Here is a 12,768-nt window from a genome sequence, read left to right on the forward strand (position 1 = left end):
AGATAGATCAGAGACTATATTTACTAAGCTAGATGGATTCTGCTCAGAATTCTCTGTCTGTTGCTGAGTGGATGAAGGAAAAGGCTTGCTATTGCTAAACCTGTTTCTTCCACCATTATTAAAGCCTTGTTGAGGCTTTTGTTGATCATTCCATGAGAAATTTGGATGATTTCTCCATGAGGGATTATAGGTATTTCCATAGGGTTCTCCCATGTAATTCACCTCTGCTATTGCAGGGTTCTCAGGATCATAAGCTTCTTCTTCAGAAGATGCCTCTTGAGTACTATTGGATGCAGCTTGCAATCCATTCAGACTCTAAGAAATCATATTGACTTGCTGAGTCAATATTTTATTCTAAGCCAATATGGCATTCAGAGTATCAATTTTAAGAACTCCCTTCCTCTGAGGCGTCCCATTACTCACAGGATTCCTTTCAGAAGTGTACATGAACTGGTTATTTGCAACCATGTCAATGAGTTCTTGAGCTTCTGCATGCGTTTTCTTTAGGTGAATGGATCCACCTGCAGAATGGTCCAATGACATCTTTGATAATTCAGACAGACCATCATAGAATATATCCAGGATGGTCCATTCTGAAAGCATGTCAGAAGGACACTTTTTGGTCAGTTGCTTATATCTCTCCCAAGCTTCATAGAGGGATTCACCTTCTTTCTGTTTGAAGGTTTGAACATCCACTCTAAGCTTGCTAAGCTTTTGAGGAGGAAAGAACTTGGCTAAGAAAGCCGTGACTAGCTTATCCCAAGAGTTCAGGCTATCTTTAGGTTGAGAGTCCAACCATATTCTAGCTCTGTCTCTTACAGCAAACGGGAAAAGCATAAGCCTGTAGACCTCGGAATCAACCCCATTGGTCTTAACAGTATCACAGATCTGCAAGAACTCAGTTAAGAACTGAAAAGGATCTTCTGATGGAAGTCCATGAAACTTGCAGTTCTGTTGCATCAGAGAAACTAATTGAGGCTTTAGCTCAAAATTGTTTGCTCCAATGGCAGGGATTGAGATGCTTCTTCCATGTAAATTGGAATTTGGTGCAGTAAATTCACCAAGCATCTTCCTTACATTGTTATTATTTTCGTCCATGTCTCCTTCTTTTTCGAAAATTTCTGTCAGATTTTCTCCAGAGAGTTGTGCTTTAGCTTCCCTTAGCTTCCTCTTCAGAGTCCTTTCAGGTTCAGGATCAGCTTCAACAAGAATGTTCTTATCCATGTTCCTGCTCATATGAAAAAGAAGAAAACAGAAAAGAAAATATGAAATCCTCTATGTCACAGTATAGAGATTCCTTTATGTGAGTAGAAGAGAGAGAATTCGAACATAGAAAGAGGGAGAGGGTTCGAATTTTTTAAGAAGAAGAAAAGTTTTAGTAGATAAATAAATAATTAGGAGGAGGTGAGAGAGAAGAATTTTCGAAAATAATTGAAAAGAAAAGAAGAAAATTTTTGTTTTTAATTTAAATTTAAAATTAAAATTCAAAAATTTTAAAAATGAAAAATGAAATTAAATTAAAAGTTAAAACAATTAGTTAATTAAAAAGGAATTTTGAAAAAGAGGAAGGTGATTTTCAAAAATTAGAGAGAGAATTCGTTAGGTAGTTTTGAAAAAGATATGATTGAAATAGTAAACTTTTAAAATCAATCACAAAGTCAAGTAGTTAATTGAAAAAGATTTGAAAATCAATTTTTGAAAAGAGAAGAAGTTAGAAAAGGAGTTAGAAAAGATTTTGAAATTAATTTTGAAAAAGATGTGATTGAAACTTATTTTGAAAAAGATTTGAAAAATAAATTTTAAGATATCTGATTTTGAAAATTAAAGTTGATTACTTGGCTAACAAGAAACAAAAAGATATGAATTTAAAATTTAAAGATTGAACCTTTCTTAATAGGCAAGTAACAAACTTAAAATTTTTGAATCAATCACATTAATTATTAGTAAAGATTTTGAAATTATGAAACAAAATAAGAAAAAGATTTTTGAAAATCAATTTGAAATTTTCGTAAATATGAAAGAAAAAATAAAAAAAGATTTGATTTTTGAAAAAGATTTGAAAAAGATAGGATTTTTAAATTGAAAATTTGATTTGACTCATAAGAAACAACTAAATTTTAAAAAGTTTTGAAAAAGTCAACTCAAATTTTCGAAAATTTATGAGAGAAAAAGGGAAAAATATTTTTTTATTTTTGAATTTTAATAAGAAAAGAGAAAAACATAAAAAAGACTCAATGCATGAAAATTTTAGATCAAAACAAATGATGCATGCAAGAACACTATGAATGTCAAGATGAACACCAAGAACAGTTTGAAGATCATGATGAACATCAAGAACTTATTTTTGAAAAATCTTCAAGAAAAGAAAACATGCAAGACACCAAACTTAGAAATTTTTAATTTTTAGACACTATGAATGCAAGAATGCACATGAAAAACAAGATGCAACACACAACAAGAAAATATGAAGATCAAACAAGAGGATTCATCAAGAACAACTTGAAGATCATGAAGAATGCAATGCATGAAGTTTCAAAAAATGCAAGAAAGGGATAAACATGCAATTGACACTAAACTTATGACTTAACACTAGATTCAAGCAAGAAACATCAAATTATTTTTGGTTTTATGATTTTATTAAAAATTTTTTGGTATTTTTGAAAATTAATTGGAAAAAGCAAAATAAGGATTTCAAAATTTTTAATAGGAATTCCAGGAATCTTGCAATGTTAGTCTAAAGCTCCAGTCCAGGAATTAGACATGGCTTACTAGCCAGCCAAGCTTTTAGTGAAAGCTCCGGTCCAAAACACTAGACATGGCCAATGGCCTGCCAAGCTTTAGCAGATACAAATCAGACATACAATAGCTGATACTTCATTCAACTTGCTTCTGTGCTGATGAGTGGAAGCCTCGGTCCAAAAGAATTAGACATGGCTTTACAGCCAGCCAGGCTTCAACATGTTTCATGAAACTCTAGAATTCCTTCTTAAAAATTCTGAAGAACATAAATTAAATTTTTTTTGAAAAATATATTTTTTTTTTGAAAAATTTTTTCGAAAATAAATAAAAACAAAGAGTTAAAATTAAAATAAAATTACCTAATCTGAGCAATAAGATGAACCGTCAGTTGTCCAAACTCGAATAATCCCCGGCAACGGCGCCAAAAACTTGGTGCACGAAATTGTGATCATCAACAATGGCGCCAAAGACTTGGTGCTCTCAAACGTGAATCACACTTTGTCACAACTTCGCACAACTAACCAGCAAGTGCACTGGGTCGTCCAAGTAATAAACCTTACGTGAGTAAGGGTCGATCCCACGGAGATTGACGGCCTGAAGCAAGCTATGGTCACCTTGTAAATCTCAGTCAGGCGGATTCAAATGGTTATAGAGTTTTAATAATCAAAAGATAAATAAAACATAAAATAAGATAGAGATACTTATGTAATTCATTGGTGAGAATTTCAGATAAGCGTATAGAGATGCTTTCGTTCCTCCTGAACCTCTGCTTTCCTGGTGTCTTCATCCAATCCTTCATACTCCTTTCCATGGCAAGCTGTATGTTGGGCATCACCGTTGTCAATGGCTACATCCCATCCTCTCAGTGAAAATGGTCCAATGCGCTATCACTGCATGGCTAATCATCTGTCGGTTCTCGATCATACTGGAATAGGATTCAGTGCTCCTTTTGCGTCTGTCACTATGCCCAGCACTCGCGAGTTTGAAGCTCGTCACAGCCATCCCTTCCCAGATCCTACTTGGAATACCACAGACAAGGTTTAGACTTTCCGGATCTCAGGAATGGCCGTCCATGGATTCTAACTTATACCACGTAGATTCTAATATCTCGGACTCGGTCCCCTGTATTAGATACCTAAGAGATACTCATTCTATCTCATCTTCATGTAGAACGAAAGTGGTTGTCAGGCACGCGTTCATAGGTGAGAATGGTGATGAGCGTCACATAATCATCACATTCATCATGTTCTTGGGTGCGAATGAATATCTTAGAATAGGAATAAGCTTGAATTGAATAGAAAAACAATAGTACTTTACATTAATTCATGAGGAACAGGAGAGCTCTACACCTTAATCTATGGTGTGTAGAAACTCTACCGTTGAAAATACATAAGTGATAATGGTCCAGGCATGGCCGAATGGCCAGCCCCCATAAAGGTCTAAGATAGCATAAAACTGATCAAATATGTCTAATACAATAGTAAAAGGTCCTATTTATATCAGACTAGTTACTAGGGTTTACAAAAATGAGTAATTGATGCAGAAATCCACTTTTGGGGCCCACTTGGTGTGTGCTTGGACTGAGCATTGAGCTTTACACGTGTAGAGGCTTCTCTTGGAGTTGAACGCCAGTTTGTAACCTATTTCTGGCGTTTAACTCCACTTTGCAACATGTTTCTGGCGTTTAACTCCAGAATAGGGCAGGAACCTGGCATTGAACGCCAGTTTGCGTCATCTAAACTCGGGCAAAGTATGGACTATTATATATTTCTGGAAAGCCCTGGATGTCTACTTTTCAAAACAATTGAGAGCGCGCCATTTAGAGTTCTGTAGCTTCAGAAAATCCACTTTGTGTGCAGGGAGGTCAGAATCCAACAGCATCTACAGTCCTTCTTCAACCTCTGAATCTGATTTTTGCTCAAGTCCCTCAATTTCAGCCAAAAAAATACCTGAAATCACAGAAAAATACATAAACTCATAGTAAAGTCCAGAAATGTGATTTTTATTTAAAAACTAATAAAATTATACTAAAAACTACTAAATCATACTAAAAACTATGTAAAAACAATGCCAAAAAGCGTATAAATTATCCGCTCAATAGTTGTTAAGTAAATTCACCTATGCATTTCCTTATTTTTTCATGTGCCATTCTTGGTTGCAAATGCGTTGTGTGGTATGAATTCATTTGCCATTGTTCATCAAAATTTTTTATATGGTAATCCCTGTACAATGGTTCAACCTTAGTTGATGTCTTGATCAAACATCTTTTTCACTCAAATTAAGACCATTGTATGCGTGATTACCACTTCTTGAGAATGAAAAATTGCTAATTCCCTTTTGGTGCTTGCTTAAAGCTTCGAGTTGTTAATTGCTTAAGGGTGTGATTGCCGTAATGATCGGCCGGTGTGTGTATTCCAACCGCGCGCATTATTGGAATATATACACTGTGTTTTTGTAAATCACACCACTTATATAAGCTTCTTTTAAAGTTATTAATGCTTCCTCAATGATTCTTACTTTAATGATTGCCCTATGATCTCGAAATTATTTTTTTTGTATTTTCAGGATGTGAAAGAAAGGTAAGGCACCGGCTTCTTCGCCGGTTGAGAAAACTACCGCCCGCTCTCCTGATATTTGGTGGAATCGCCGCGGTGATAAACCGGATACCTTGGTTAACCGAAGAGCCGACTCTCAATACGAGGCCATTGAGAAACGTAAAATCCATTGGGAGCGGTCGTTGAAGGTTCCAAGCCAATACAAGGCAATTATTCACCAAAGGATCGCCTCGCTTAATTGGGAGTTTCTCGAGCGAGAACCCATTGAAGTCAATGAGACTATGGTGCGGGAATTCTATGCAAACTACCAAGCTTGGAAAATAAAGTCGGTCTTCCTCCGGGGTAAGATGTTGGATACCTCCAATCAAGCTCTGGAAGCTATCCTGAACATCCCCCACATTCCATTTGAGAAAGACGGATACTCCAAGATAAAGGAGGATGTCTTCGAAGGAAGAATATCTCTGACTCCCATTCTTGATAAAATAGGCCGTCCTGGTGCATCTTGGGAATATAGCAAAGGGAAGAATTCTGTTCCCACTAGTATTGCATACTCTGATTTGAATGCTGAAGCTCGTATATGGCATCAAATTGTGGCAGACTATATCTTCCCGAGCACCCATACCACCCATGTGAGATTTAGAACTGCTTTGCTACTTTGGGCTATTATGCAAGGGAAGCATATAGCCATCTTGCCCTTATTGCGCAAATCAATTTGGAAATTGATTGAGAAGAAGAATGTCAGCATTCTATTTCCATCGATGGTGATGCGTTTAGCAAATGCAGCGGGGATAGAAAGGCGACCAATGGATAGAATGCTTGAGTTTCCCAGAGGCAACAAATTCATTCCGAGGGGAGATTTGGAAAGATCAACAAAAATAATCCCCTCCAAGAGGAAGGCACCCATAGCACCACCATCAAGTCCACCGACCTTATCAGCTGCTTTACCTTTCCTCCGACTTCTTTCGGATCTATTCCGCGACATCTTGCATGATATCCACCACATGGAGCATTTAGAGCACAAGCGTTTTGAGTGGATAACGGCAAGGTTAGAAGGGAGAGACCCCGGCCCGATTCCTACACCTTCATCCAAGCTAGCTGGGGAAGAGCTTGATGCAGTTGACCATCCCATTTCTGAGCCCACCAGCTGAAGGTGGCCCCCTCTTCATCCTCCCGGATCGCGAGCATGCACGGAGGACCATGCACAATTTAAGTGTGGAGGAGGATCGATGACTTCAAGGGGGTAAAAAATTTCTTTCTTAAAGACACTTTGCAATGTTTCTTGTAGTACTTTTTCTTCATTCTGAGTAGTTTTTCTATTGCATCTTCTTTGGTTTGTTGTGAATATTTCTTTATCGTTTATGAATATTTAGTAGTTAATGTTTGCATCTTGCATGCTATGATGAATAAGTGTGGAAACACCAAGGAATTCCCATGAAATCCTTTTCTAAGGGCATACCATTGATTGAATTGAGGAAAAATTGTTTTACCAACTTGCTTGGAGCATTTTGCTTGTAGAACATGGAAAAAGGAGATCGAACAACATACCTTGTGAGATCTGAGCTTTAATAGATGGTTGCATTTTTCAACTACAATGTTGTTCTTATGTGCGATTATACTCCTTTTTTATTGTGATCATTGATTTGCATGATTCTTTATGTCCTGTATTTGTGTTTGGATGCATTTAGCATGATTGAGGCCATCTTTGATGATAAACTCACTAACCTATATGGCCAAACTTGCATTTACCTTTGTGAACCCCTTTGAGCCTATGAATCCCCTTTTGTTCTGACGATAGCACATTACTCCCCTTAAGCGAAAAACCATTGATGTCCTTGAATTATTCCTTGATTAGCTTAGGTGGATTAGTGTGTAAATTCTAAATGTTGGAGAAGTTTAGGAAGCATTGGTGAAAATTTTTGGTAATTAGGTAATACTCATGCATTCCATTAATTGAAACATATGCATTCATAGTTCAATTATAAAAAAAGAAAAAAACCTAGTGCATAACAAAGTATGAAACAAAAGCGCAAATAAAGGATGCATATGCCATGTTTGAAAAGAAAATGCATGAGTAAGATGAGATATAAAAAGGAAATGGGTGAGAAGGTTGCATTGTTATGTGTATATAGGTGATGTAGAATTAGGTGGACATTCAAGCTAATCAAAGAATTAATTCTTTAAGCCCACTTGACCAAACTTCATCCTACCGAAACCCTAGCCCCATTACATCCCTTTAAAGACCTCATGATATTTGTCATTCATGCATTAATACTAGTTGATTGTTAGATGAATTGCAAGTCTTTGAAAAGCATGATAAAAGGAGAATTGAGTGGTAAAACCCTAAACACTGAGCGAATTAAGTGGATACACATCCGGTGAGGGGTTCGATCGCTCAATTCCATGTTTTTACACCTCATATCGCATCTTCTTGCAAGTTGTCTGATTGGATAGTTTCGATAACTTTAATTCAATTCTTTGGACATTGATCTTAATGCATGAATCCTTTGCATTGGCCCTAAAAGTTATCTTGTGATGGATTGGAATTTCATAGTTTGTTTCTACCAACTCTCATCATAATACATATTAGAGATTAGTTTTTAGATAGTTGTATGCATTTAAGTAGTATATAGCATAAGTCATTCTCCCTTTTCATCTATCTCCTTTGTGTGTTTAGCATGAGGACATGCTATTGTTTAAGTGTGGGGGAATTGATGAATCCATATTTAATTATGATTTTTGGTTAGAATTGAATGGATTTTCATCACATAAACTCACACTTATTCCCTTGAATAGCATGCTTTTGATCTCTCCTCCCAATTTGTGCTTGATCATGAAAATATGCTCTTTTATACTTAATTTAATCTATTTTATTCCATTTGCCTTCCATTCGATGCCTTAATGTTGTTGGTGAAGTGCTTTCAGGTGTATAAGGTAGGAATAGATTGAAGAAAATGGAAGAAGAGCATGCAAAGTGGAGGAAGCAAGAGAAATCAAAGGAGTGAGCTCAGAGACGTGTGCATGCGCATAGCTACCTGTGCGTATGCACAGCCATCCAAGCAGAGTGTGTGGAGTGCAGCGAGCGCGTCGCGCATCCAGCCATGCATCGCGTAGTGTGCGTGCACACTCCTTCCTGTGCGTCTGCACAGGCCTGGATTTCTCGCGAAGTGTGCGGACGCACGCGTCTGTGCGTCCGCACATGACTTCATTAAAATAGCACACGCCTCGCGATTTGAGGGCTTTGGAGGCCCATTTCTGAAGTCTTCTAGTTCATATTGGAGGGGAGAATGAAGCCATAAGATAGCATATCATTTTAGTATAGTTTAGGAGTAGTGGTAGGAAGTTTTAGTTTAGTTTTTCTCTAAGTTTTTCATCATCTCTATTAGGGTCTATATTAGGGTTTTACATTCAAGTGCCATTTCCATTTTTGATCTTGGATTTTGCAAGCTCTCATTGTAAGTAATTTCTTGTTATTACTCTTTATAGTTACATTGTCATTGCTCTTTCTTCTAATTCAAGTTATAGTTCAATTTTGCTTTTCTCTTGTAATTTCAATTTCTTGTTGATGAATTTGATGTTGGATGTTGATTATATGCTCTCTTGTGTTATCTTTGTTGATTGAGATCAATTATTGCTTTAGTTTTAAGTCTTTACTCATTTTCCTCATGTTTAAGCTTTTTGTCCACCAAGTGTTTGACAAAATGTCAAACATGGTTTTAGGCTAAATTTTTGTTTCTTGGCTTGGAGAAAGTGAGAAATTGGGTTCCTAGAGTTGGAATGTCCAACATTTAGTTTCAATTATTGGGTTGTTAATTGTTCTTGTTCCCACTAACGCTAATTTGTTGCTAAGGTAATTAGCAAGCAAGTTAGGATTTGTAGGTTAAGTACACTTATGCTCATTTAACTTACCTTCCAATGTGAGGGCTGATCAAGTGAGACTAATCCATCATAATTGTCATAGTTATGGTTCCAACAAGGAAAGGACCCTTAGCTCACTCCAAGCCAAGACTCTTTTTCTTTATGCTTTCAATCTTTTATACCTTTATATGTTAATTTCTTTTATACTTTACTTGTTTATATTACATATTCGGTTCTTTAATTTCTTAATGCGTTCAATTATTACAATTTTCCATGTTCTTTTATTGCTTTATATGTTCATTTCTTCATTCACAACCCATTGATAACTACAACTGGAATTGCACACTCATTGTTCTAAAGTGCTCTTAGGGAGACGACTCGGGAGTCTAATACTCTCGGTTTTAATTTGGTTTTACTTGTGACATATCTTGTGAATTTCCAATTTGATCCGAAGGGTCAATTCGTCAGTTTGGGACTATACTTACAACGTTAAATCCGTTTCCTTTGGATAACCGAGTTCCTAACCCACATGCGAATTGAACCTCCGTCTTGTATCACTGGGCATTCAACGCCCAAAGAAACACAAGTCTTGGCATTAAATGCCACAATAGGAGAAGTTGGCGACCCTAAGCCCACTGAGAACTTCCCTACTAAAGAACTGATAGAACCCAAGGTTCATGAGGAGTCCATTGAAGTTTCCTTGAATGCTTGGTTGAAGATCATAGAATCTGCAAAGTACTATTCTTCTGATGAGGAAGAGGAAACTAGGGAAGAGCAAGTTGCTCGGTACCTAGGAATTCTGATGAAGCTGAATGCCAAGTTGTTTGGCACAGAGCTATTGGAGGAAGAACCTCTAGTGTTCACTAAGGAAATCAATGACTTGGTTCAGCAGAAACTACCTCAGAAGCTGCTGGATCCCAGACGCTTCCTGATTCCCTATACCATAGGCACCACTACCTTTTGATAAGGCTCTATGTGACCTAGGGTCAAGCATAAATCTTATGCCACTCTCTGTAATGGAAAAGTTAGGAATCTTTGAGGTGCAAGCTGCAAGAATCTCACTAGAGATGACAGATAGGTCAATGAAAAAGGCTTATGGTCATGTAGAGGATGTCTTAGTAAAGGTTGAGAACCTTTATATCCTTGCAGATTTCATAATCTTGGATACTAGAGAGGAAGAGGATGAATCCATCATCCTTGGAAGACCCTTCCTAGCCACTGCCAATGCCATTATTAATGTAGCAAAGAGAGAGCTTATTCTACAGTTATGGGAGGACCACATCTTGTTCAAGATGCCTAACCCTGACTTTTCCTCTAACAACAGAGAAACAATTGTGCAACACTTAGTGTTCTAACCGTCTCTCTCGGTGCAAAGTTATACAGAGCCCCCAAACACAAACTCTAAGTTTGGTGTTGGGCAGCCATTATCAAGCACTGAGAATAAAGGTACTAAGAAGAAAGTACCTAAAGGTTGGAGGGATAAGAAAATCCCCACTGAAGGCCTCTCACCTGGCATGAGAGTCATCTTCTCTAACAATCCAGTCATTCCACACACTGTGAACAGGATCCTTTCTCTGGAACATATGGAACTTATCCATGAGAGCCCAAGCAAAAAGTTCACTATAAGGGGCGAAAATTCTAATCCCCTATCCATCTCCATAAGGAGCTAACCGTCAAGCTAGTGACGTTAAAGAAGCGCTTGTTGGGAGGCAACCCATCAAAAATTAGTGTTTTCTTATTTTTCTTTAATTTTATTTAAGTTATTTCAGTTTAATTTTCATATTTTTTTAGGTTTGTGATCATGTGCAGTAGTTAGAATAGAAACAGAAACAGTCAGAGCTGAAAACAGAACACCCTGGAGCAGAGACCTTGCTGGCGTTGAACGCCAGCCAGGGAGGCTAGAGTGGGTGTTCAACGCCTATGAGGAGCACCATAGCTGGCGTTGAATGCCAATCAGGGGGCAAAACCTGGGCGTTCAACACCCCAACAGAGTCATAGACCTGGCATTGAACGCCAGGAAGGAGGCCCCTCAAGGGCGTTCAACGCCCAAAGAGAAGCACATAGCTGGCGTTGAAAGCCAGCCAAGAGCAAGAGCTGGGCGTTCAACGCCTACAAGGAGGCAGGGAACTCAAATTCCCTAGTCTCTCAGGATTAGTAGGTCCCACAGTATCTCTACCTACCCCATTTTCTTCTCTCTCTTACTTTCAGTCTTCCCCATACACTCTTCCCTATAAATCCGAACCCAATCACTTCCATATCACTTTCCAAAACCATCATAACTCCTACCAACCCCCACCCACTTTAAATTCAAAATTTTCCACCCAATTCCCACCCATTCATTTGAACCCAACCTATTCTACTCCTATAAACAACCCCTTCTTCCTACCTTTCATGCACAGACCATATATACACTAAAACCCTTCTTGGCCGAATCCACTATCCCTCTCCATCTCCTTTATTCTCTTCTTCTTCTACTCTTTTCTTCATATTTTTCTCGAGGACGAGCAAGGCTTTTATGTTTGGTGTTGGAAAAGCCTTGCTTTTAGCTTTACATTCACGCTTATGGCACCCAAAGTCAGAGAATCCTCTAGAAGAGGAAAGGGAAAGCAGTTGCTTCCACCTCCGAAGCTTGGGAGATGGAGAGATTCATCACCAAAGCTCATCAAGACCACTTCTATGAAGTAGTGGCAAAGAAAAGGGTGACTCCCAAAGTCCCCTTTAGGCTAAAAAAGATTGAGTACCCGGAGATCCGAAGAGAGATCCAGAGAAGAGGTTAGGAAGTCTAACCAACCCCATCCAAGAAGTTGGAATCTTGATGGTGCAATAATTCTATGCCAATGCATGGGTCACTAAACACCATGATACAAGTGTGAAACTAAGTCCCAAAAATTGGCATACTATGGTCCGAGAGCGTATCTTGGATTTCAGCCCGGAAAGTGTAAGGTTGGCGCTCAATCTACCACTAATGGAAGGAGACCCACATCCTTATACTAGGAGAGTCAATTTTGACCAAAGGCTGGACCAAGTCCTTTCAGACATCTGTGTGGAAGGAGATCAATAAAAAGGGATGCTCAAGGCAAGCCTATTCAACTGAGAATGCTTGACCTCAAGCCCGCAGCTAGAGGATAGTTAAAATTTATCCAATGCTCTATCATTCCTACTAGCAATTGGTTAGAAGTGACCATTGACAGAGCCATCATGATTCATTGCATCATGATTGGAAGTAAGGTGGAGGTACATGAGGTCATACCTCAAGAGTTGTACAAGAAAGCTGAAAAGCCTTCCACCTTAGCAAGGTTGGCATTCCCTCACCTTATCTGTCATCTATGAAATTCAGCTGCAATTTTCATAGAAGGAGACATTCCTGTTGAGGAGGACAAGCTCATCACTAAAAGAAGGATGGAGCAAACTAAAGAGTCAGCACATGAACCACAGCAAGAGCATGTGGAGCTGCCTTAATAAGAAATCCCTGAGATGCCTTAAGGGATGTATTTTCCTCCCCCAAGGCTATTGGGAACAATTGCACACTTCTCTAGGAGAATTGAGCTCCAGCATGGATCAACTAAGGATGGGACATTAAGAATATTCCACCATCCTCCATGACATAAGAGAAGATCAA

General features: G+C 38.3%; 1 non-coding gene across 1 annotated transcript; it reads left to right on the forward strand.

The window, feature by feature from the left end:
• The first annotated feature begins 597 nt into the window (after window positions 1–597).
• On the forward strand, window positions 598–705 carry LOC148564967 (small nucleolar RNA R71). Its single transcript, XR_015884071.1, has one exon. It is a non-coding gene; the product is annotated as a small nucleolar RNA R71 (small nucleolar RNA).
• Window positions 706–12,768: the final 12,063 nt, after the last annotated feature.

The sequence above is a fragment of the Arachis ipaensis genome, chromosome B5 (assembly GCF_059453495.1).
Source record: "Arachis ipaensis isolate K30076 ecotype BB chromosome B5, ASM5945349v1, whole genome shotgun sequence".
NCBI lineage: Eukaryota > Viridiplantae > Streptophyta > Magnoliopsida > Fabales > Fabaceae > Arachis > Arachis ipaensis.